This window comes from Cherax quadricarinatus, chromosome 28, assembly GCF_038502225.1.
Source record: "Cherax quadricarinatus isolate ZL_2023a chromosome 28, ASM3850222v1, whole genome shotgun sequence".
NCBI classification, from domain to species: Eukaryota; Metazoa; Arthropoda; class Malacostraca; order Decapoda; family Parastacidae; genus Cherax; species Cherax quadricarinatus.
Genome location: NC_091319.1, coordinates 26648611 through 26676110, shown reverse-complemented (window position 1 = coordinate 26676110; position 27500 = coordinate 26648611). Strand labels below are relative to the sequence as shown.

At 48.4% G+C, this 27500-nt stretch overlaps 1 long non-coding RNA gene across 1 annotated transcript in view; it reads right to left on the bottom strand.

The window, feature by feature from the left end:
- Window positions 1–27500, bottom strand: part of LOC138853334 (uncharacterized) — a 56358-nt gene that overhangs the window by 15148 nt on the left and 13710 nt on the right. The window contains exon 2 of the long non-coding RNA XR_011392539.1: window positions 9369–9453. This is a non-coding gene — a long non-coding RNA (uncharacterized lncRNA). The remainder of the gene's footprint in view (window positions 1–9368; window positions 9454–27500) is intronic.

Below are 27500 nucleotides of genomic sequence, written 5' to 3'. Positions count from 1 at the left end.
TTGAGGTGTCAAGGTCACTTAAGAGCTTCTTCACCTCCTCCTCAGTTGTTCGTATGTCATCCAACACTTGTTGGTATATTCCCTCTTGATGTTCCCTTCTGTGCTGTCTTCCCACAGCCCTTCCTGTCTCTACTGTAAAAACTTCCTTAAATCTCCTGTTCAGCTCCTCACATACCTCCTGATCATTTCTTGTGAGTTCTCCACCTTCTGTCCTTAATCTGATCACCTGGTCTTTGACTGTTGTCTTCCTCCTGATGTGGCTATACAACAGTTTCGGGTCAGTCTTGATTCTCGATGCTATGTCATTTTCATACTGTCGCTGGGCCTCCCTCCTTACCTGTGCGTACTCATTCCTGGCTCTGCGACTGATCTCCCTATTTTCGTGTGTTCTCTGCCTTCTGTACTTTTTCCATTCTCTATTGCACTTTGTTTTTGCCTCCTTACACTGTGTGTGTGTGTGTGTGTTTGTGTATGTGTACATAATGGTTCCAGGGACTGTATCTCAACATTACAGAGGTACATAATGGTTCCAGGGACTGTACCTCAACATTACAGAGGTACATAATGGTTCCAGGGACTGTACCTCAACATTACAGAGGTACATAATGGTTCCAGGGACTGTACCTCAACATTACAGAGGTACATAATGGCTCCAGGGACTGTACCTTAACGTTAGTGGTACATAATGGGTGCAGGGACTGTACCTCAACATTACAGAGGTACATAATGGTTCCAGGGACTGTACCTCAACATTACAGAGGTACATAATGGTTCCAGGGACTGTACCTCAACATTACAGAGGTACATAATGGTTCCAGGGACTGTACCTCAACATTACAGAGGTACATAATGGTTCCAGTGACTGTACCTCAACATTAGAGGTACATAATGGGTCCACAGCTCTCACAGACAGTCCCTCACTCTGTAATCCCTCGACTACCGCCCACAGGATAGGTATGGGATGCATAATTAAGATATTAAACTGAAGAATCCCTAACAGAAATACTCAGAGATGATGACGGTAGTGTTTGCAGGAATGCAAGAAGACTAGACCGTAGCTGGATCGCTAGCGCACTCGCCTCACACACCGAGGTCTGTGATTCGATCCTCAGTACGGCTGAAAACCATAAGGACGTGTTTCCATGAGACACCTGCTGTCCCTGTTCACCTAGCAGTAAAATGGATACATGGGTGTTAGTGGACTGGTGTGGGTGGCATCCTGGGTGTTAGTGGACTGGTGTGGGTGGCATCCTGGGTGTTAGTGGACTGCTGTGGGTGGCATCCTGGGTGTTAGTGGACTGCTGTGGGTGGCATCCTGGGTGTTAGTGGACTGGTGTGGGTCGCATCCTGGGTGTTAGTGGACTGGTGTGGGTCGCATCCTGGGTGTTAGTGGACTGATGTGGGTCACATCCTGGATGTTAGTGGACTGGTGTGGGTGGCACCCTGGGTGTTAGTGGACTGGTGTGGGTCACATCCTAGGTGTTAGTGAACTGGTGGGTCACACCCTGAGAGTTAGTGGACTGGTGTGGGTCGTATCCTGGGTGTTAGTGGACTGGTGTGGGTGGCATCCTGGGTGTTAGTGGACTGATTTGGGTCACATCCTGGGTGTTAGTGGACTGGTGTGGGTCACATCCTGGGTGTTAGTGGACTGGTGTGGGTCGATTCCTGGGTGTTAGTGGACTGGTGTGGGTCACATCCTGGGTGTTAGTGGACTGGTGTGGGTCACATCCTGGGTGTTAGTGGACTGGTGGGGGTCGTATCCTGGGTGTTAGTGGACTGGTGTGGGTCACATCCTGGGTGTTAGTGGACTGGTGTGGGTCACATCCTGGGTGTTAGTGGACTGGTGTAGGTCACATCCTGGGTGTTAGTGGACTGGTGTGGGTCACATCCTGGGTGTTAGTGGACTGGTGTGGGTCACATCCTGGGTGTTAGTGGACTGGTGTGGGTCACATCCTGGGTGTTAGTGGACTGGTGTGGGTCACATCCTGGGTGTTAGTGGACTGGTGTGGGTCACATCCTGGGTGTTAGTGGACTGGTGTGGGCCACATCCTGGGTGTTAGTGGACTGGTGTGGGCCACATCCTGGGTGTTAGTGGACTGGTGTGGGCCACATCCTGGGTGTTAGTGGACTGGTGTGGGTCACATCCTGGGTGTTAGTGAACTGGTGTGGGTCACATCCTGGGTGTTAGTGGACTGGTGTGGGTCACATCCTGGGTGTTAGTGGACTGGTGTGGGTCACATCCTGGGTGTTAGTGGACTGGTGTGGGTCACATCCTGGGTGTTAGTGGACTGGTGTGGGTCACATCCTGGGTGTTAGTGGACTGGTGTGGGTCACATCCTGGGTGTTAGTGGACTGGTGTGGGTCACATCCTGGGTGTTAGTGGACTGGTGTGGGTCACATCCTGGGACAAAACTGACCTAATTTGCGGGAAATGCTCAGCATAACAAGGGACTTTCTATATAGTAGTATGTCACTGATGTCAGCTATGATCTGTATACCTTGTACATGTACTTGTATACCTTGTACATGTACTGGTATACCTTGTACATGTACTTGTATACCTTGTACATGTACTTGTATACCTTGTACATGTACTGGTATACCTTGTACATGTACTGGTATACCTTGTACATGTACTGGTATACCTTGTACATGTACTGGTATACCTTGTACATGTACTGGTATACCTTGTACATGTACTGGTATACCTTGTACATGTAGTTGTATACATTGTACATGTACTTGTATACCTTGTACATGTACTGGTATACCTTGTACATGTACTGGTATACCTTGTACATGTACTTGTATACCTTGTACATGTACTGGTATACTTTGTACATGTACTGGTATACCTTGTACATGTACTTGTATACCTTGTACATGTACTGGTATACCTTGTACATGTACTGGTATACCTTGTACATGTACTGGTAGAAATAAAGATTATTATTATAATATACGTAAGGCGGAAGATGTCTGAGGTCTCTGGCCTCGGTGCTCGTACCGGAAATAATTTACATACTCCAGACAATCTTACACACATCAACACTGTTTCTTAACCCTGGCAACAGAAGAAAGTATTAACCCAGCATTTGGCACAAAGTACGCTAATAATTATGTAATTATTATATAATTATTATTATAATGATGATATCCTGGGAGTTGCAAGAGGAATAGACATTTTGTTGTTGTTGATGGAAGCAGAGGGTACCATGGGCAGAGGGTACCATGGGCAGAGGGTACCATGGGCAGAGTGGAAATAGCTAAGTTGTCCTGGCAGCCCCCCACACTAATCCACTCAGCCCCCTACCCCACCCCCACAAACATTATATATATATATATATATATATATATATATATATATATATATATATATATATATATATATATATATATATATATATATATATATGCAGAACAATTACTTTGGAAAAGAGTAAACTAGGAAGTGCTTTCGTGATTTCTAATATCAAGGGTAAAGTGGCAGAGATAAGTGTCTAGGAGGTACCTGGGTAGTGTCTAGGAGGTACCTGGGTAGTGTCTAGGAGGTACCTGGGTAGTGTCTAGGAGGTACCTGGGTAGTGTCTAGGAGGTACCTGGGTAGTGTCTAGGAGGTACCTGGGTAGTGTCAAGGAGGTACCTGGGTAGTGTCTAGGAGGTACCTGGGTAGTGTCTAGGAGGTACCTGGGTAGTGTCTAGGAGGTACCAGGGTAGTGTCTAGGAGGTACCTGGGTAGTGTCTAGGAGGTACCTGGGTAGTGTCAAGGAGGTACCAGGGTAGTGTCTAGGAGGTACCTGGGTAGTGTCTAGGAGGTACCTGGGTAGTGTCTAGGAGGTACCTGGGTAGTGTCTAGGAGGTACCTGGGTAGTGTCAAGGAGGTACCAGGGTAGTGTCTAGGAGGTACCTGGGTAGTGTCTAGGAGGTACCTGGGTAGTGTCTAGGAGGTACCTGGGTAGTGTCTAGGAGGTACCTGGGTAGTGTCTAGGAGGTATTTGGGTAGTGTCTAGGAGGTACCAGGGTAGTGTCTAGGAGGTACCAGGGTAGTGTCTAGGAGGTACCAGGGTAGTGTCAAGGAGCTACCAGGGTAGTGTCTAGGAGGTACCAGGGTAGTGTCAAGGAGGTACCTGGGTAGTGTCTAGGAGCTACTAGGGTAGTGTCTAGGAGGTACCTGGGTAGTGTCAAGGAGGTACCTGGGTAGTGTCTAGGAGCTACCAGGGTAGTGTCTAGGAGGTACCAGGGTAGTGTCCAGGAGGTACCTGGGTAGTGTCTAGGAGGTACCAGGGTAGTGTCTAGGAGGTACCTGGGTAGTGTCAAGGAGCTACCAGGGTAGTGTCAAGGAGGTACCAAGGTAGTGTCAAGGAGCTACCAGGGTAGTGTCAAGGAGGTACCAGGGTAGTGTCAAGGAGGTACCAGGGTAGTGTAAAGGAGCTACCAGGGTAGTGTCAAGGAGGTACCAAGGTAGTGTCAAGGAGGTACCAGGGTAGTGTCAAGGAGCTACCAGGGTAGTGTCAAGGAGCTACCAGGGTAGTGTCAAGGAGCTACCAGGGTAGTGTCAAGGAGCTACCAGGGTAGTGTCAAGGAGCTACCAGGGTAGTGTCAAGGAGCTACCAGGGTAATGTCAAGGAGCTACCATGGTAGTGTCAAGGAGCTACCAGGGTAGTGTCAAGGACCTACAAGGGTAGTGTCAAGGAGCTACCAGGGTAGTGTCAAGGAGCTACCAGGGTAGTGTCAAGGAGCTACCAGGGTAGTGTCAAGGAGCTACCAGTGTAGTGTCAAGGAGCTACCAGTGTAGTGTCAAGGAGCTACCAGGGTAGTGTCAAGGAGCTACCAGGGAAGTGTCAAGGAGCTACCAGGGTAGTGTCAAGGAGCTACCAGGGTAGTGTCAAGGAGCTACCAGGGTAGTGTCAAGGAGCTACCAGGGTAGTGTCAAGGAGGTACCAGGGTAGTGTCAAGGAGCTACCAGGGTAGTGTCAAGGAGCTACCAGGGTAGTGTCAAGGAGGTACCAGGATAGTGTCAAGGAGGTACCAGGGTAGTGTCAAGGAGCTACCAGGGTAGTGTCAAGGAGGTACCAGGATAGTGTCAAGGAGGTACCAGGGTAGTGTCAAGGAGCTACCAGGGTAGTGTCAAGGAGCTACCAGGGTAGTGTCAAGGAGCTACCAGGGTAGTGTCAAGGAGCTACCAGGGTAGTGTCAAGGAGCTACCAGGGTAGTGTCAAGGAGGTACCAAGGTAGTGTCAAGGAGCTACCAGGGTAGTCAAAGAGGTACCAAGGTAGTGTCAAGGAGGTACCAGTGTAGTGTCAAGGAGGTACCAAGGTAGTGTCAAGGAGCTACCAGGGTAGTGTCAAGGAGGTACCAAGGTAGTGTCAAGGAGCTACCAGGGTAGTGTCAAGGAGGTACCAAGGTAGTGTCAAGGAGCTACCAGGGTAGTGTCAAGGAGGTACCAGGGTAGTGTCAAGGAGCTACCAGGGTAGTGTCAAGGAGGTACCAAGGAGCTACCAGGGTAGTGTCAAGGAGCTACCAGGGTAGTGTCAAGGAGCTACCAGGGTAGTGTCAAGGGGCTACCAGGGTAGTGTCAACGAGGTACCAGGGTAGTGTCAAGAAGCTACCAGGGTAGTGTCAAGAAGCTACCAGGGTAGTGTAAGGAGGTACCAGGGTAGTGTCTAGGAGCTACCAGTGTAGTGTCAAGGAGTTTCCAGGGTAGTGTAAGAAGGTACCAGGGTAGTGTCAAGGAGGTACCAGGGTAGTGTCTAGGAGCTACCAGGGTAGTGTCAAGGAGGTACCAGGGTAGTGTCAAGGAGCTACCAGGGTAGTGTCAAGAAGCTACCAGGGTAGTGTAAGGAGGTACCAGGGTAGTGTCAAGGAGGTACCAGGGTAGTGTCAAGGAGCTTCCAGGGTAGTGTCAAGGAGCTACCAGGGTAGTGTCTAGGAGCTACCAGGGTAGTGTAAGGAGGTACCAGGGTAGTGTAAGGAGGTACCAGGGTAGTGTCAAGGAGGTACCAGGGTAGTGTCAAGGAGGTACCAGGGTAGTGTCTAGGAGCTACCAGGGTAGTGTCAAGAAGCTACCAGGGTAGTGTCAAGGAGGTACCAGGGTAGTGTCTAGGAGCTACCAGGGTAGTGTCTAGGAGCTACCAGGGTAGTGTCTAGGAGGTACCAGGGTAGTGTCAAGGAGCTACCAGGGTAGTGTCAAGGAGGTACCAGGGTAGTGTCTAGGAGCTACCAGGGTAGTGTCAAGGAGGTACCAGGGCAGTGTCTAGGAGGTACCAGGGTAGTGTCAAGGAGCTACCAGGGTAGTGTCAAGGAGCTACCAGGGTAGTGTCAAAGAGCTACCAGGGTAGTGTCAAGAAGCTACCAGGGTAGTGTCAAGGAGGTACCAGGGTAGTGTCTAGGAGGTACCAGGGTAGTGTCAAGGAGCTACCAGGGTAGTGTCAAGGAGCTACCAGGGTAGTGTCAAGGAGGTACCAGGGTAGTGTCTAGGAGCTACCATGGTAGTGTCAAGGAGCTACCAGGGTAGTGTCTAGGAGGTACCAGGGTAATGTCTAGGAGGTACCAGGGTAGTGTCAAAGAGCTACCAGGGTAGTGTCAAGGAGGTACCAGGGTAGTGTCAAGGAGCTACCAGGGTAGTGTCAAGGAGCTACCAGGGTAGTGTCAAGAAGCTACCAGGGTAGTGTCAAGGAGGTACCAGGGTAGTGTCAAGGAGTTACCAGGGTAGTGTCAAGGAGCTACCAGGGTAGTGTCAAGAAGCTACCAGGGTAGTGTCAAGGAGGTACCAGGGTAGTGTCAAGGAGGTACCAGGGTAGTGTCAAGGAGGTACCAGGGTAGTGTCAAGGAGGTACCAGGGTAGTGTCAAGGAGCTACCAGGGTAGTGTCAAGGAGCTACCAGGGTAGTGTCAAGGAGGTACCAGGGTAGTGTCAAGAAGCTACCAGGGTAGTGTCAAGGAGCTACCAGGGTAGTGTCAAGGAGCTACCAGGGTAGTGTCAAGGAGCTACCAGGGTAGTGTCAAGGAGCTACCAGGGTAGTGTCAAGGAGCTACCAGGGTAGTGTCAAGGAGGTACCAGGGTAGTGTCAAGGAGGTACCAGGGTAGTGTCAAGGAGGTACCAGGGTAGTGTCTAGGAGGTACCAGGGTAGTGTCAAGGAGGTACCAGGGTAGTGTCAAGGAGGTACCAGGGTAGTGTCAAGGAGGTACCAGGGTAGTGTCAAGGAGCTACCAGGGTAGTGTCAAGGAGGTACCAGGGTAGTGTCAAGGAGCTACCAAGGTAGTGTCAAGGAGCTACCAGGGTAGTGTCAAGGAGCTACCAGGGTAGTGTCAAGGAGGTACCAAGGTAGTGTCAAGGAGCTACCAGGGTAGTGTCAAGGAGCTACCAGGGTAGTGTCAAGGAGGTACCAGGGTAGTGTCAAGGAGGTACCAAGGTAGTGTCAAGGAGGTACCAGGGTAGTGTCAAGGAGCTACCAAGGTAGTGTCAAGGAGCTACCAGGGTAGTGTCAAGGAGCTACCAGGGTAGTGTCAAGGAGGTACCAGGGTAGTGTCAAGGAGGTACCAGGGTAGTGTCAAGGAGCTACGAGGGTAGTGTCAAGGAGCTACCAGGGTAGTGTCAAGGAGGTACCAGGGTAGTGTCAAGGAGCTACCAGGGTAGTGTCAAGGAGGTACCAGGGTAGTGTCAAGGAGCTACCAGGGTAGTGTCAAGGAGGTACCAGGGTAGTGTCAAGGAGGTACCAGGGTAGTGTCAAGGAGCTACCAGGGTAGTGTCTAGGAGGTACCAGGGTAGTGTCAAGGAGGTACCAGGGTAGTGTCAAGGAGGTACCAGGGTAGTGTCAAGGAGCTACCAGGGTAGTGTCAAGGAGCTACCAGGGTAGTGTCAAGGAGCTACCAGGGTAGTGTCAAGGAGCTACCAGGGTAGTGTCAAGGAGCTACCAGGGTAGTGTCAAGGAGCTACCAGGGTAGTGTCAAGGAGCTACCAGGGTAGTGTCAAGGAGCTACCAGGGTAGTGTCAAGGAGGTACCAGGGTAGTGTCAAGGAGCTACCAGGGTAGTGTCTAGGAGGTACCAGGGTAGTGTCAAGGAGGTACCAGGGTAGTGTCAAGGAGGTACCAGGGTAGTGTCAAGGAGCTACCAGGGTAGTGTCAAGGAGGTACCAGGGTAGTGTCAAGGAGCTACCAGGGTAGTGTCAAGGAGCTACCAGGGTAGTGTCAAGGAGCTACCAAGGTAGTGTCAAGGAGCTACCAGGGTAGTGTCAAGGAGCTACCAGGGTAGTGTCAAGGAGGTACCAGGGTAGTGTCAAGGAGGTACCAGGGTAGTGTCAAGGAGCTACGAGGGTAGTGTCAAGGAGCTACCAGGGTAGTGTCAAGGAGGTACCAGGGTAGTGTCAAGGAGCTACCAGGGTAGTGTCAAGGAGCTACCAGGGTAGTGTCAAGGAGGTACCAGGGTAGTGTCAAGGAGCTACCAGGGTAGTGTCAAGGAGGTACCAGGGTAGTGTCAAGGAGGTACCAGGGTAGTGTCAAGGAGCTACCAGGGTAGTGTCTAGGAGGTACCAGGGTAGTGTCAAGGAGCTACCAGGGTAGTGTCAAGGAGCTACCAGGGTAGTGTCAAGGAGCTACCAGGGTAGTGTCAAGGAGCTACCAGGGTAGTGTCAAGGAGCTACCAGGGTAGTGTCAAGGAGCTACCAGGGTAGTGTCAAGGAGCTACCAGGGTAGTGTCAAGGAGCTACCAGGGTAGTGTCAAGGAGCTACCAGGGTAGTGTCAAGGAGCTACCAGGGTAGTGTCAAGGAGGTACCAGGGTAGTGTCAAGGTGCTACCAGGGTAGTGTCAAGGAGGTACCAAGGTAGTGTCAAGGAGCTACCAGGGTAGTGTCAAGGAGGTACCAGGGTAGTGTCAAGGAGCTACCAGGGTAGTGTCAAGGAGGTACCAGGGTAGTGTCAAGGAGGTACCAGGGTAGTGTCTAGGAGGTACCAGGGTAGTGTCAAGGAGGTACCAGGGTAGTGTCAAGGAGGTACCAGGGTAGTGTCAAGCAGCTACCAGGGTAGTGTCAAGGAGCTACCAGGGTAGTGTCAAGGAGCTACCAGGGTAGTGTGAAGGAGGTACCAGGGTAGTGTCAAGGAGCTACCAGGGTAGTGTCAAGGAGCTACCAGGGTAGTGTCAAGGAGGTACCAGGGTAGTGTCAAGGAGGTACCAGGGTAGTGTCAAGGAGCTACCAGGGTAGTGTCAAGGAGCTACCAGGGTAGTGTGAAGGAGGTATCAAGGAAGTGTCAAGGAGCTACCAGGGTAGTGTCAAGGAGGTACCAGGGTAGTGTCAAGGAGCTACCAGGGTAGTGTCAAGGAGCTACCAGGGTAGTGTGAAGGAGGTACCAAGGTAGTGTCAAGGTACTTACGTTACTGTTGAGGACGCTCCAGGAAGATAGGACAACAGAAAAAAGCGAAGGCAGAGGCCAGGCACAGCGCCGCCATAGTGAAGAACTGGAAGATAATGTTAATATTAACATGGAACAAACATGACATACACATCAATATTAACATGACATACACCGATATAAACATGACATACACATCAATATTAACATGACATACACTGATATAAACATGACATACACATCAATATTAACATGGCATACACTGATATAAACATGACATACACATCAATATTAACATGGCATACACTGATATAAACATGACATACACATCAATATTAACATGGCATACACTGATATAAACATGACATACACATCAATATTAACATGGCATACACTGATATAAACATGACATACACATCAATATTAACATGGCATACACTGATATAAACATGACATACACATCAATATTAACATGGCATACACTGATATAAACATGACATACACATCAATATTAACATGGCATACACTGATATAAACATGACATACACATCAATATTAACATGGCATACACTGATATAAACATGACATACACATCAATATTAACATGGCATACACTGATATAAACATGACATACACATCAATATTAACATGACATACACTGATATAAACATGACATACACATCAATATTAACATGGCATACACTGATATAAACATGACATACACATCAATATTAACATGACATACACCGATATAAACATGACATACACATCAATATTAACATGACATACACCGATATAAACATGACATACACATCAATATTAACATGACATACACTGATATAAACATGACATACACATCAATATTAACATGGCATACACTGATATAAACATGACATACACATCAATATTAACATGACATACACCGATATAAACATGACATACACATCAATATTAACATGACATACACCGATATAAACATGACATACACATCAATATTAACATGACATACACTGATATAAACATGACACACACATCAATATTAACATTACATAATACAAACACACCAATATAAACGTTACACACAAATATAAACATACAAATAAACATTACATACATCAATATAAACATTACATACATCAATATAAACATTACATACATCAATATAAACATTACACATCAATATAAACATTACACATCAATATAAACATTACATACATCAATATAAACATTACATACATCAATATAAACATTACACATCAATATAAACATTACATAAATCAATATAAACATTACATACATCAATATAAACATTACATACATCAATATAAACATTACATACATCAATATAAACATTACACATCAATATAAACATTACACATCAATATAAACATTACACATCAATATAAACATTACACATCAATATAAACATTACACATCAATATAAACATTACACATCAATATAAACATTACACACATCAATATAAACATTACACACATCAATATAAACATTACATACATCAATATAAACATTACACATCAATATAAACATTACATACATCAATATAAACACATACATCAATATAAACATTACATACATCAACATTACACATCAATATAAACATTACACATCAATATAAACATTACACATCAATATAAACATTACACATCAATATAAACATTACATACATCAATATAAACATTACATACATCAATATAAACATTACATACATCAATATAAACATTACATACATCAATATAAACATTACATACATCAATATAAACATTACATACATCAATATAAACATTACACATCAATATAAACATTACACATCAATATAAACATTACATACATCAATATAAACATTACACATCAATATAAACATTACACATCAATATAAAAATTACACATCAATATAAACAAGAATAAACATTACACATCAATATAAATACAATATAAACATTACACAATATAAACATTACAATATAAACATTCCAAGATCATTACAGGAATTTCGTGGGTTAAAAAATAAATATTATAAATACATTAGTTTCCCCTCAACGTCTGAATTATTTAAGTCACCGGTTAAATATTCTGTACAGAGATTTAAGATTATAATAATTAAGCGGTAAACCCACATGGGTAGAGCTGAATAGAATTTAAGAAATGGTTACATTATTATTATATTATAATCAAGGGGGAAGCGCTAAACCCGGAGGATTATACAGTGCCTGGGGGGGGGGATGTGGAAGGCATTCAGGCTTAATTAGGGGAACTGGAGCACAGATCCAATTCCCTAAATCAAGAGCCCCTCACCAACATCAAGGAACCTTCCTTGAGGGGAGAAATGGTTACAAAATCGTTAATAAGTCGTAAGTTTGGTTGCCAAGAGATATTTCAGCTTGTTCCATCACCATTATCAGTATTGTGATTATTTTGACTACTATTATCATTATTATGATTATCATTATCTTGTAGAAACACTAAACCCTAAGGAGTCGTATTAGAATGAGAACTAGGCGTTAAATCTACATAAGGAGTCTTATCTCTGTCAGTACGCTTGTTGATGTTAAACCTTCTGGGAAGGCTAAACCCGGTGGGTTAATGTGGTTTAGGTTTATGGAAAGGGGGGATGGCTCCGTTTCCTTGACTCCAGAGCTCTTCAGTAGCTTGAAGGGACGCTGGAAGGTCAGACTGGTCTAAGACAGTCCTGGACAGACTGGTCTAAGACAGTCCTGGACAGACTGGTCTAAGACAGTCCTGGACAGACTGGTCTAAGACAGTCCTGGACAGACTGACCTAAGACAGTCCTGAAGACTGGTCTAAGACAGTCCTGGACAGACTGGTCTAAGACAGTCCTGGACAGACTGACCTAAGACAGTCCTGAAGACTGACCTAAGACAGTCCTGAAGACTGACCTAAGACAGTCCTGAAGACTGGTCTAAGACAGTCCTGAAGACTGGTCTAAGACAGTCCTGAAGACTGGTCTAAGACAGTCCTGAAGACTGGTCTAAGACAGTCCTGAAGACTGGTCTAAGACAGTCCTGAAGACTGGTCTAAGACAGTCCTGAAGACTGGTCTAAGACAGTCCTGAAGACTGGTCTAAGACAGTCCTGAAGACTGGTCTAAGACAGTCCTGAAGACTGGTCTAAGACAGTCCTGAAGACTGGTCTAAGACAGTCCTGAAGACTGGTCTAAGACAGTCCTGAAGACTGGTCTAAGACAGTCCTGAAGACTGGTCTAAGACAGTCCTGAAGACTGGTCTAAGACAGTCCTGAAGACTGGTCTAAGACAGTCCTGAAGACTGGTCTAAGACAGTCCTGAAGACTGGTCTAAGACAGTCCTGAAGACTGGTCTAAGACAGTCCTGAAGACTGGTCTAAGACAGTCCTGAAGACTGGTCTAAGACAGTCCTGAAGACTGGTCTAAGACAGTCCTGAAGACTGGTCTAAGACAGTCCTGAAGACTGGTCTAAGACAGTCCTGAAGACTGGTCTAAGACAGTCCTGAAGACTGGTCTAAGACAGTCCTGAAGACTGGTCTAAGACAGTCCTGAAGACTGGTCTAAGACAGTCCTGAAGACTGGTCTAAGACAGTCCTGAAGACTGGTCTAAGACAGTCCTGAAGACTGGTCTAAGACAGTCCTGAAGACTGGTCTAAGACAGTCCTGAAGACTGGTCTAAGACAGTCCTGAAGACTGGTCTAAGACAGTCCTGAAGACTGGTCTAAGACAGTCCTGAAGACTGGTCTAAGACAGTCCTGAAGACTGGTCTAAGACAGTCCTGAAGACTGGTCTAAGACAGTCCTGAAGACTGGTCTAAGACAGTCCTGAAGACTGGTCTAAGACAGTCCTGAAGACTGGTCTAAGACAGTCCTGAAGACTGGTCTAATATCCCGCAGATACACGAGACGTTACGTTTTGATCAATTACTAAGTCACAAGGAAGAATTTAGGTTGATATGTAAAGGGAGGATACATCCAGTTCAGTGGATCAAGAGCCCCACACCGGCACCTCCCTAGAGGTGAGAAAGTTAGTTGAGAGATAGGCATTGTTATGAAGGAATGAGGAAGAACAAGTGAAGAACGCTACAAAACACGCTTTTACTGCAACAACATTTCGATCTGCTAGGATCTTGAAGAGAGACAACCTGCACATAGAAGAGGAGCTTAAGACGACGTTTCGGCCCAAATCGGACCGAAACGTCGTGGTAAGCTCCTCTCTTCCATGTGCGGGTTATTTGTGTATCGTTCCAGTCACGGTATTGTCCCTTTTTTTATTCTTGACCAAGATCCTCACGGATCGAAACGTCGTGCAAATAAAACGTGCTCTGCAGAGTGGGTTTCTTCTCAACTATTGTGGCTAGTACACCATTTCCACCCGTCAAGTTTACACAAATTTTACCTCTTCGTTGAAGCTGTGAGTGATGATCTCTGGCTGCCTAAGTCCATCGTCTATCTCCTGAGGAACGAGGATGCTGCCAACTAAGCTAGACACAAACACTTGGTATAACAAATACAGACTATTTGTTAGTGTGATTGATTTCTACACGCTAGTTTGATGACTATCAGGCGTAGTTGATCAAGTTTTAAGGCTAGGTTCGTCAGGAAATATGACTAGTGTTTCCAGACGTGGGTCTTAGTTATATAACACAAGGCTGGAACTTTTTGGTAGGTTAGGTTTGGTAAGGTTTACCAGGAACAAGACAGTGTGTTGTGACGTGGATCTTCCCACAGCTGGAAATGTTTGGTGATCTGACCGAGGACTATCACTGGCTTACTCTCTCAACCCCCTTTTTGAAGTTATTATACCCATCGTACTAACTTCAAGCCTATTTTTCATCCAATTTAAGACACCCAAGAATTCTCTACGACTGATCAACCTGGATGTGTATGGCGGCCCGTGGCCTGGTAGACAACACTTTCACTTCATACGCTGATTGTCCGTGGTTCAATCCCCGGCAAGGGTGGAAGCAATGGGCGTGTTTCCTTACACCAGTTGTTCCGTTCACCTAGCAAGCTAGTAGGTACCTGGGTGTTAGGTGACAAGTGTGGGTGGCATCCAGGGGAACAAAGTAGAAGGACTACAATGGAAATAAGACAGACAATCCTCGATGACGCACTGACTTTTTGAGTTATCCTGGGTGGCTAACCTAGGATAATAGGTCCAGTCCCGGGACAGATGAGGACCAGACAGAACTACAAAGACCTGGACAGGCTGGACACTTGGTCCAGCAACTGGCTTCTTGAATTCAACCCTGCCAAATGCAAAGTCATGAAGATCGGGGAAGGGCAAAGAAGACCGCAGAGTACAGTCTAGGTGGACAAAGACTGCAAACCTCACTCAAGGAGAAAGATCTTGGGGCGAGTATAACACCGAGCACATCTCCTGAGGCACACATCAACCAGATAACTGCTGCAGCATATGGGCGCCTGACAAACCTGAGAATAGTGTTCCGATACCTTAATAAGGAATCCTTCAAGACACTGTACACTGTGTATGTTAGGCCCATACTGGAGTATGCAGCACCAGTCTGGAAACCACACCTGGTCAAGCACGAGGAAAGGTTGAGGGAAATCGGACTGACGACACTGGAGGACAGAAGGGTCAGGGGAGACATGATAACGACATACAAGATACTGCGGGGAATAGACAAGGTGGACAGAGATAGGATGTTCCAGAGAGGGGACACAGAAACAAGGGGTCACAACTGGAAGCTGAAGACTCAGACGAGTCACAGGGACGTTAGGAAGTATTTCTTCAGTCATAGAGTCGTCAGGAAGTGGAATAGCCTAGCAAGTGAAGTAGTGGAGGCAGGAACCATACATAGTTTTAAGAAGAGGTATGACATAGCTCAGGAAGCAGAGAGGGAGAGGACCTAGTAGCGATCAGTGAAGAGGCGGGGCCAGGAGCTGAGTCTCGACCCCTGCAACCACAATTAGGTGAGTACACACACAACGATCACACACACACAATCACACACAATCACACAATCACACACACAATCACACACAATCACACATGTAGCAACAAAATGCAAGGAGGCAGAGGAGAGGTTTGTTCCCAAGGGAAACAGAAATAATGGGAAGAACATAACGAGTCCTTGGTTCACCCAAAGGTGTAGGGAGGCAAAAACTAGGTGTACTAGAGAATGGAAAAGGTACAGAAGACAGAGAACTCAGGAAAATAAAGAAATCAGCCAAAGAGCCAGAAACGAATATGCACAGATAAGAAGGGAGGCTCAGAGACAATATGAAAATGACATAGCATCAAAAGTAAAGACTGACCCAAAGCTGTTGTACAGCCACATCAGGAGGAAAACAACAGTCAAGGACCAGGTAATCAGACTGAGGAAGGGTGATGGGGAATTCACAAGAAACGACCGAGAGGTTTGTCAGGAGCTCAACACAAGATTTAAAGAGGTATTTACAGTGGAAACCAGTAGGACTCCAAGAAATCAGAACAGGGGGGCACACCAGCAAGTGCTGGATGAGGTACATATAACCAAGGAGGAGGTGAAGAAGCTGCTATGCGAACTTGACACCTCAAAGGCGGTGGGACCAGACAACATCTCTCCGTGGGTCCTTAAAGAGGGAGCAGAGATATTGTGTGAGCCATTAACAAAGATCTTCAACACATCATTTGAAACTGGGCAACTCCCTGAGGTATGGAAAATGGCAAATGTAGTCCTAATTTTTAAAAAGGGAGACAGACATGAGGCACTAAACTACAGACCTGTATCACTAACGTGTATAGTATGCAAGGTCATGGAGAAGATCATCAGGAGGAGAGTGGTGGGGCACCTGGAAAGAAACAAGTGTATATTTGACAACCAGCACGGTTTCAGGGACCTGGACAGACTGGACACCTGGTCCAGCAAATGGCTTCTCGAATTTAATCCTGCCAAATGCAAAGTCATGAAGATAGGGGAAGGGCACAGAAGACCACAGACAGAGTATAGGCTAGGTGGCCAAAGACTGCAAACCTCACTCAAGGAGAAAGATCTTGGGGTGAGTATAACACCATGTCTCCGGAAGCACACATCAATCAGATAACTGCTGCAGCATATGGGCGCCTGGAAAAACCTGAGAACAGCATTCCGATACCTTAATAAGGAATCGTTCAAGACACTGTACACCGTGTATGTCAGGCCCATACTGGAGTATGTAGCACCTGTTTGGAACCCGCACTTGATAAAGCACGTCAAGAAACTAGAGAAAGTACAAAGGTTTGCGACAAGGTTAGTTCCAGAGCTAAGGGGAATGTCCTATGAAGAAAGATTAAGGGAAATCGGCCTGACGACACTGGAGGACAAGAGGCCACAATTGGAAGTAGAAGACACAAATGAGTCAGAGATATTAAGAAGTATTTCTTCAGTCAGAGTTGTCAGGCAGGGGAATAGCCTAGACAATGAAGTAGTGGAGGCAGGAACCATACACAGTTTTAAGACGAGGTTTGATAAAGCTCATGGAGCGGGGAGAGAGAGGACCCAGTAGCAACCGGTGAAGAGGCGGGGCCAGGAGCTAAGACTCGACCCCTGCAACCACAAATAGGTGAGTACAAATAGGTGAGTACACACACACACACACACACACACACACAATAACACACAACGATCACACACAAACACACATACACAAACACATCACACACAGATGAGTCACAGGGATGTTAGGAAGTATTTCTTCAGCCACAGAGTAGTAAGTGGAATAGTTTGGGAAGCGATGTAGTGGAGGCAGGATCCATACATAGCTTTAAGCAGAGGTACGATAAAGCACACGGTTCAGGGAGAGTGACCTAGTAGCGATCAGTGAAGAGGCGGGGCCAGAACTAGGACTCGACCCCAACTAGGTGAATACACAACGATCACACACACACACACACACACACACACACACACACACACACACACACACACACTCACACACACACTCACACACACAATCACACACACACAATCACACACACACAATCACACACACACAATCACACACACACAATCACACACACACAATCACACACACACAATCACACACACACAATCACACACACAATCTCACACACACAATCACACACACACAATCACACACACACAATCACACACACACAATCACACACACACAATCACACACACACAATCACACACACACAATCACACACACACAATCTCACACACACAATCACACACACAATCACACACACAATCACACACACAATCACACACACAATCACACACACAGGAGCTGAATCTCGACCCCTGCAACCACAATTAGGTGAGTACACACACAACGATCACACACACAACAATCACACACACAACAATCACACACACACATCACACACACACACACACACACACACACACACACACACACACACCAGCACGGTTTCTGGGAAGGAAAATCCTGTGTCACAAACCTACTCGAGTTTTATGACAAGGTGACAGAAGTAAGACAAGAGAGAGAGGGGTGGTTCGACTGCATTTTTTTGGACTGCAAGAAGGCCTTCGACACAGTTCCTCACAAGAGGTTACTGCAAAAGCTAGAGGATCAGGCACACATAACAGGAAAGGCACTGCAATGGATCAGAGAATACCTGACAGGGAGGCAACAACGAGTCATGGTACGTGACGAGGTGTCAGAATGGGCGCCTGTGACAAGCGGGGTCCCACAGGGGTCAGTCCTAGGAACTGTGCTGTTCTTGGTATATGTGAACGACATAACGGAAGGGAAAGACTCAGAAGTGTCTTTGTTTGCAGATGATGTGAAGTTAATGAGAAGAATCAAATCGGATGAGGATCAGGCAGGACTACAAAGTGACCTGGACAGGCTACAAGCCTGGTCCAGCAACTGGCTCCTTGAGTTTAACCCTGCCAAATGCAAAGTCATGAAGATTGGGGAAGGGCAAAGAAGACCGCAGACACAATATAGTTTAGATGGCCAAAGACTGCAAACCTCACTCAAGGAAAAAGATCTGGGGGTGAGTATAACACCGAGCATATCTCCTGAGGCACACATCAATCAGATAACTGCTGCAGCATACGGGCGCCTGGCAAACCTACGGATAGCGTTCCGATACCTCAGTAAGGATTCGTTTAAGACTCTGTATACCATCTACGTCAGGCCCATACTGGAGTATACAGCACCAGTTTGGAATCCACACCTAGTCAAGCACGTCAAGAAATTAGAGAAAGTGCAAAGGTTTGCAACAAGACTAGTCCCAGAGCTACGGGGATTGTCCTACGAAGAAAGGTTGAGGGAAATCGGCCTGACGACACTGGAGAACAGGAGGGTCAGGGGAGACATGATAACGACATATAAAATACTGCGCGGAATAGACAAGGTGGACAAAGACGGGATGTTCCAGAGAAGGGACACAGACACAAGAGGTCACAATTGGAAGTTGAAGACTCAGATGAATCAAAGGGATGTTAGGAAGTATTTCTTCAGTCATAGAGTAGTCAGGCCGTGAAATAGCCTAGAAAGTGACGTAGTGGAGGCGGGAACCATACATAGTTTTAAGGCGAGGTATGATAAAGCTCATGGAGCAGGGAGAGAGAGGACCTAGTAGCAATCACTGAAAAGGCGGGGCCAGAAGCTATGACTCGACCCCTGCAACCACAAATAGTTGAGTACACACAACGATCACACACACACACACACACATACACAACAATCTCACACACACAACAATCACACACATCACACACAACGATCACACACACACACACACACAACAATCTCACACACACAACGATCACACGCACAACGATCACACGCACAACGATCACACACACACAACGATCACACACATCACACACGCACACAACAATCGCACATCACACACACACAACAATCACACACAATCACACACACATCACACACACAATCACACACACAACAATCACACATCACACACAAAATCACACAATCACACACAACAATCACACATCACACACATCACACACAACACACATCACACACAACACACATCACACACAACACACATCACACACAACACACATCACACACAACACACATCACACACAACACACATCACACACAACACACATCACACACAACACACACAACACACATCACACACAACACACACAACACACAACAATCACACACACAACACAACAATCACACACAACACACACAACACACATCACACACAACACACATCACACATCACACACAACACACATCACACACAACACACATCACACACAACACACATCACACACAACACACACAACACACAACACACACAACACACAACACACACAACACACAACAATCACACACACAACACAACGATCACACACACAACGATCACACACACAACGATCACACACACAACGATCACACACACACACAACAATCACACAAGAATCACACACACACAACAATCACACAAAACAAGAACATAAACACGTCTGGTAACAGGATAAGAAGCTACTTACAAACTTGGTGATGTTTGGCAAGAGTGCGGGTGATATGTGGTGTGTGGATATGTGGGTTATGGTGTGTGGGAATTTGTGTGGGATGGCGTGTGGGCGTGCACTGACGACGTGTGGGCGTGAACTGACGGCGTGGCAATAAACAAAACACAAACACAGTTATAACCACCACCAGTTATACTGACCAGTAAACCGTCACACAAGACTGCTAGAAGTACTCCGAGGTACCTACAGGCGCCTCGGTAACTATCAATCTACGAGGCCGAACCCACAGGGGGTTATACACCTAGTGAGTGGGTAATCAGGTTTGATCCAAGGGGAAGGTTGCTCTGTATCCCAGGAACAAGAGCTCTTCGAGGGGGGAGGGAGAGAATCACACACGTACACCCTCCCCCCAGTGACCCAACACGTACACTCTCCCCCCAGTGACCCAACACGTACACCCTCCCCCCAGTGACCCAACACGTACACTCTCCCCCCAGTGACCCAACACGTACACTCTCCCCCAGTGACCCAACACGTACACCCTCCCCCAGTGACCCCTCCCCCAGTGACCCAACACGTACACCCTCCCCCCAGTGACCCAACACGTACACTCCCCCCAGTGACCCAACACGTACACCCTCCCCCCAGTGACCCAACACGTACACTCTCCCCCAGTGACCCAACACGTACATCCTCCCCCGAGTGACCCAACACGTACACCTTCCCCCCAGTGACCCAACACGTACACCCTCCCCCCAGTGACCCAACACGTACATCCTCCCCCGAGTGACCCAACACATACACCTTCCCCCCAGTGACCCAACACGTACACTCCCCCCAGTGACCCAACACGTACACCCTCCCCCCAGTGACCCAACACGTACACTCTCCCCCAGTGACCCAACACGTACACCCTCCCACCAGTGACCCAACACGTACACTCTCCCCCCAGTGACCCAACACGTACACCCTCCCCCCGGTGACCCAACACGTACACCCTCCCCCCAGTGACCCAACACGTACACTCTCCCCCCAGTGACCCAACACGTACACTCTCCCCCAGTGGCCCAACACGTACACTCTCCCCCAGTGACCCAACACGTACACTCTCCCACCAGTGACCCAACACGTACACTCTCCCCCAGTGACCCAACACGTACACTCTCCCCCAGTGACCCAACACGTACACCCTCCCCCAGTGACCCAACACGTACACCCTCTCCCCAGTGACCCAACACGTACACCCTCCCCCAGTGACCCAACACGTACACCCTCCCCCCAGTGACCCAACACGTACACCCTCCCCCCAGTGACCAAACACGTACACTCCCCCCAGTGACCCAACACGTACACCCTCTCCCCAGTGACCCAACACGTACACTCTCCCCCCAGTGACCCAACACGTACACTCTCCCCCCAGTGACCCAACACGTACACCCTCCCACCAGTGACCCAACACGCACACTCTCCCCCCAGGGACCCAACACGTACACCCTCCCCCCAGTGACCCAACACGTACACCCTCCCCCCAGTGACCCAACACGTACACTCTCCCCCCAGTGACCCAACACGTACACTCTCCCCCAGTGACCCAACACGTACACCCTCCCCCAGTGACCCAACACGTACACTCTCCCCCCAGTGACCCAACACGTACACCCTCCCCCAGTGACCCAACACGTACACCGTCCCCCCAGTGACCCAACACGTACACTCCCCCCAGTGACCCAACACGTACACTCCCCCAGTGACCCAACACGTACACCCTCTCCCCAGTGACCCAACACGTACACCCTCCCCCAGTGACCCAACACGTACACCCTCCCCCGAGTGACCCAACACGTACACTCCCCCCAGTGACCCAACACGTACACTCTCCCCCTAGTGACCCAACACGTACACCCTCTCCCCAGTGACCCAACACGTACACTCTCCCCCAGTGACCCAACACGTACACTCTCCCCCCAGTGACCCAACACGTACACTCTCCCCCAGTGACCCAACACGTACACCCTCCCCAGTGACCCAACACGTACACTCTCCCCCAGTGACCCAACACGTACACTCTCCCCCAGTGACCCAACACGTACACTCTCCCCCAGTGACCCAACACGTACACCCTCCCCCAGTGACCCAACACGTACACCCTCCCAGTGACCCAACACGTACACCCTCCCCCCAGTGACCCAACACGTACACCCTCCCCCCAGTGACCCAACACGTACACTCCCCCCAGTGACCCAACACGTACACCCTCTCCCCAGTGACCCAACACGTACCCTCTCCCCCCAGTGACCCAACACGTACACCCTCCCCCCAGTGACCCAACACGTACACCCTCCCCCCAGTGACCCAACACGTACACTCTCCCCCAGTGACCCAACACGTACATCCTCCCCCGAGTGACCCAACACGTACACCTTCCCCCCAGTGACCCAACACGTACACTCCCCCCAGTGACCCAACAAGTACACCCTCCCCCCAGTGACCCAACACGTACACTCCCCCCAGTGACCCAACACGTACACCCTCGCCCCAGTGACCCAACACGTACATCCTCCCCCGAGTGACCCAACACGTACACCTTCCCCCCAGTGACCCAACACGTACACTCCCCCCAGTGACCCAACACGTACACTCTCCCCCCAGTGACCCCACACGTACACTCTCCCCAGGGACCCAACACGTACACCCTCCCACCAGTGACCCAACACGTACACTCCCCCCAGTGACCCAACACGTACAGTGACCCAACACGTACACCCTCCCCCCAGTGACCCAACACGTACACTCTCCCCCCAGTGACCCAACACGTACACTCTCCCCCAGTGACCCAACACGTACACCCTCCCCCAGTGACCCAACACCTACACGCACCCCCCAGTGACCCAACACGTACACTCTCCCCCAGTGACCCAACACGTACACTCTCCCCCAGTGACCCAACACGTACACTCTCCCCCAGTGGCCCAACACGTACACCCTCCCCCAGTGACCCAACACGTACACTCTCCCCCCAGTGATCCAACACGTACACCCTCCCCCAGTGACCCAACACGTACACCCTCCCCCCAGTGACCCAACACGTACACTCCCCCAGTGACCCAACACGTACACCCTCCAGTGACCCAACACGTACACCCTCCCCCCAGCGACCAAACACGTACACCCTCCCCCAGTGATCAAACACGTACACTCTCCCCCAGTGACCCAACACGTACACTATCCCCCCAGTGACCCAACACGTACACCCTCCCCCAGTGACCCAACACGTACACCCTCCCCCAGTGACCCAACACGTACACTCTCCCCCCAGTGACCCAACGTACACCCTCTCCCCAGTGACCCAACACGTACACCCTCCCCCAGTGACCCAACACGTACACCCTCCCCCCAGTGACCCAACACGTACACTCCCCCCAGTGACCCAACACGTACACCCTCCCCCCAGTGACCCAACATGAACACTCTCCCCCCAATGACCCAACACGTACACCCTCCCACCAGTGACCCAACACGTACACTCTCCCCCCAGTGACCCACCACGTACACCCTCCCCCCAGTGACCCAACACGTACACCCTCCCCCCAGTGACCCAACACGTACACTCTCCCCCCAGTGACCCAACACGTACACTCTCCCCCCAGTGACCCAACACGTACACTCTCCCCCAGTGACCCAACACGTACACCCTCCCCCAGTGACCCAACACGTACACTCTCCCCCAGTGACCCAACACGTACACTCTCCCCCAGTGACCCAACACGTACACTCTCCCCCAGTGACCCAACACGTACACCCTCCCCCAGTGACCCAACACGGACACTCACCCCCAGTGACCCAACACGTACACTCTCCCCCCAGTGACCCAACACGTACACTCTCCCCCCCGTGACCCAACACGTACACCCTCCCCCCAGTGACCCAACACGTACACCCTCCCCCATTGACCCAACACGTGCACTTTCCCCCCAGTGACCCAACACGTACACTCTCCCCCCAGTGACCCAACACGTACACCCTCCCCCCAGCGACCAAACACGTACACCCTCCCCCAGTGATCAAACACGTACACTCTCCCCCAGTGACCCAACACGTACACTCTCCCCCCAGTGACCCAACACGTACACCCTCCCACAGTGACCCAACACGTACACCCTCCCACAGTGACCCAACACGTACACTCTCCCCCAGTGACCCAACACGTACACCCTCCCCCAGTGACCCAACACGTACATCCCAGTGATTTAACACGTACCTAGTGCCCGAAGAACCTTATAATTCTAAACAAGTGACCGTTTCTCTAAAGGCCACTCTAGAGCTGTCCCTTGTGTGTGTGTACTTGTCTATCTGTAGTTGCAGGGGACGAGTCATAGCTCCTGGCTACGCCTCTTCACTGGTCGCTACTGGGTCACTCTCTGCTCCATGAGCTTTATCATACCTCTTCTTAAAGCTATGTATGGATCCTGCCTCCACTACATCACTCTCCAGATTGTTCCACTTCCTGACTACTCTGTGGCTGAACAAATACTTCCTAACATCCCTGTGACTCATCTCAGTCTTCAACTTCCAATTGACCCCTGGTTGCAAAAGGGAAGGGGGGGACAGCAACAAGGCGTCACAGTTGGACGTTGAAGGCTCAGATGAGTCACAGGGATATTAGGAAGTATTTGTTCAGCCACAGAGTTGTCAGGAAGTGGAACAATCTGGAGAGTGATGTAGTGGAGGCAGGAACCATACACAGCTTTAAGACGAGGTATGATAAAGCTCATGGAGCAGGAAGTGTGACCTAGTAGCGACCAGTGAAGAGGCGCGGCCAGGAGCTATGACTCGACCCCTGCAACCACAAATACGTGAGCACACACACACCACAAACGCGCGCGCACACACACGCACACACACCACAAACACAAACACCACACACACACGCGCAGACAACCACACACAAACACACACGCAACCACACACAAACACACGCAACCACCACACACCACACACGCAAACACCAAACACCACACACGCAGACCACACACACACAAACACACGCAACCACACACCACACACGCAAACACCAAACACCACACACGCAGACAACCACACACACACAAACACCACACGCACAAACACCACACACGCCACCACACACACACACAAACACCACACACGCAAACACCACACACACACACACGCAAACACCACACACACGCAGACAAACACCACACGCAAACACCACACGCAAACACCACACGCAAACACCACACGCAAACACCACACGCAAACACCACACACAAACACCACACACAAACACCACACACAAACACCACACACAAACACCACACACAAACACCACACACAAACACCACACACAAACACCACACACAAACACCACACACAAACACCACACACAAACACCACACACAAACACCACACACAAACACCACACACAAACACCACACACAAACACCACACACAAACACCACACACAAACACCACACACAAACACCACACACAAACACCACACACAAACACCACACACAAACACCACACACAAACACCACACACAAACACCACACACAAACACCACACACAAACACCACACACAAACACCACACACAAACACCACACACAAACACCACACACAAACACCACACACAAACACCACACACAAACACCACACACAAACACCACACACAAACACCACACACAAACACCAAACACAAACACCACACACGCAGACAAACCACACACACACACCACACACGCAGACAAACACCACACAAACACCACACGCAGACAAACACCACACACAAACACCACACAAACACCACACACGCAGACAAACACCACACAAACACCACACACGCAAACACCACACAAACACCACACACGCAAACACCACACAAACACCACACAAACACCACACGCAGACAAACACCACACACACACACACCTTGGCAACTCCACAACAGCCTGATAAAAACTAAGAAAGAGGGAACATAATAAGCAAAGTGGAGGGTAGGAAGTCAGGGCAGGCTGAGGTACCCACCCAGGGTACCATTGGGGTGAGTACCTAACACCAGGGGAGGGAACTAGTACTTATTTTAGCCATGTACTCTACATGTACTCTACAGGCGGGAGACCACAAACTGTATTCACCATCCACATGCCCAGGGCAGCAATATTTCTGAGGGTATTAATACCCACATCCGATATTTTAACACACGCCTACCAAAGGCCATTTAATACACACGCCTACCAAGTCATTTAATACACACGCCTACCAGTCATTTAATACACACGCCTACCAAGTCATTTAATACACACGCCTACCAAGTCATTTAATACACACGCCTACCAGTCATTTAATACACACGCCTACCAAAGGCTATTTAATACACACGCCTACCAAGTCATTTAATACACACGCCTACCAAGTCATTTAATACACACGCCTACCAAGTCATTTAATACACACGCCTACCAAAGGCTATTTAATACACACGCCTACCAAGTCATTTAATACACACGCCTACCAAGTCATTTAATACACACGCCTACCAAGTCATTTAATACACACGCCTACCAGTCATTTAATACACACGCCTACCAGTCATTTAATACACACGCCTACCAGTCATTTAATACACACGCCTACCAAGTCATTTAATACACACGCCTACCAAGTCATTTAATACACACGCCTACCAAGTCATTTAATACACACGCCTACCAGTCATTTAATACACACGCCTACCAGTCATTTAATACACACGCCTACCAGTCATTTAATACACACGCCTACCAAGTCATTTAATACACACGCCTACCAGTCATTTAATACACACGCCTACCAAGTCATTTAATACACACGCCTACCAAGTCATTTAATACACACGCCTACCAGTCATTTAATACACACGCCTACCAAGTCATTTAATACACACGCCTACCAAGTCATTTAATACACACGCCTACCAAGTCATTTAATACACACGCCTACCAAGTCATTTAATACACACGCCTACCAGTCATTTAATACACACGCCTACCAAGTCATTTAATACACACGCCTACCAAGTCATTTAATACACACGCCTACCAAGTCATTTAATACACACGCCTACCAAGTCATTTAATACACACGCCTACCAAGTCATTTAATACACACGCCTACCAGTCATTTAATACACACGCCTACCAGTCATTTAATACACACGCCTACCAAGTCATTTAATACACACGCCTACCAAGTCATTTAATACACACGCCTACCGGTCATTTAATACACACGCCTACCAGTCATTTAATACACACGCCTACCAAGTCATTTAATACACACGCCTACCAAGTCATTTAATACACACGCCTACCAAGTCATTTAATACACACGCCTACCAAGTCATTTAATACACACGCCTACCAAGTCATTTAATACACACGCCTACCAAGTCATTTAATACACACGCCTACCAAGTCATTTAATACACACGCCTACCAAGTCATTTAATACACACGCCTACCAGTCATTTAATACACACGCCTACCAGTCATTTAATACACACGCCTACCAGTCATTTAATACACACGCCTACCAAGTCATTTAATACACACGCCTACCAAGTCATTTAATACACGCGCCTACCAGTCATTTAATACACACGCCTACCAGTCATTTAATACACACGCCTACCAGTCATTTAATACACACG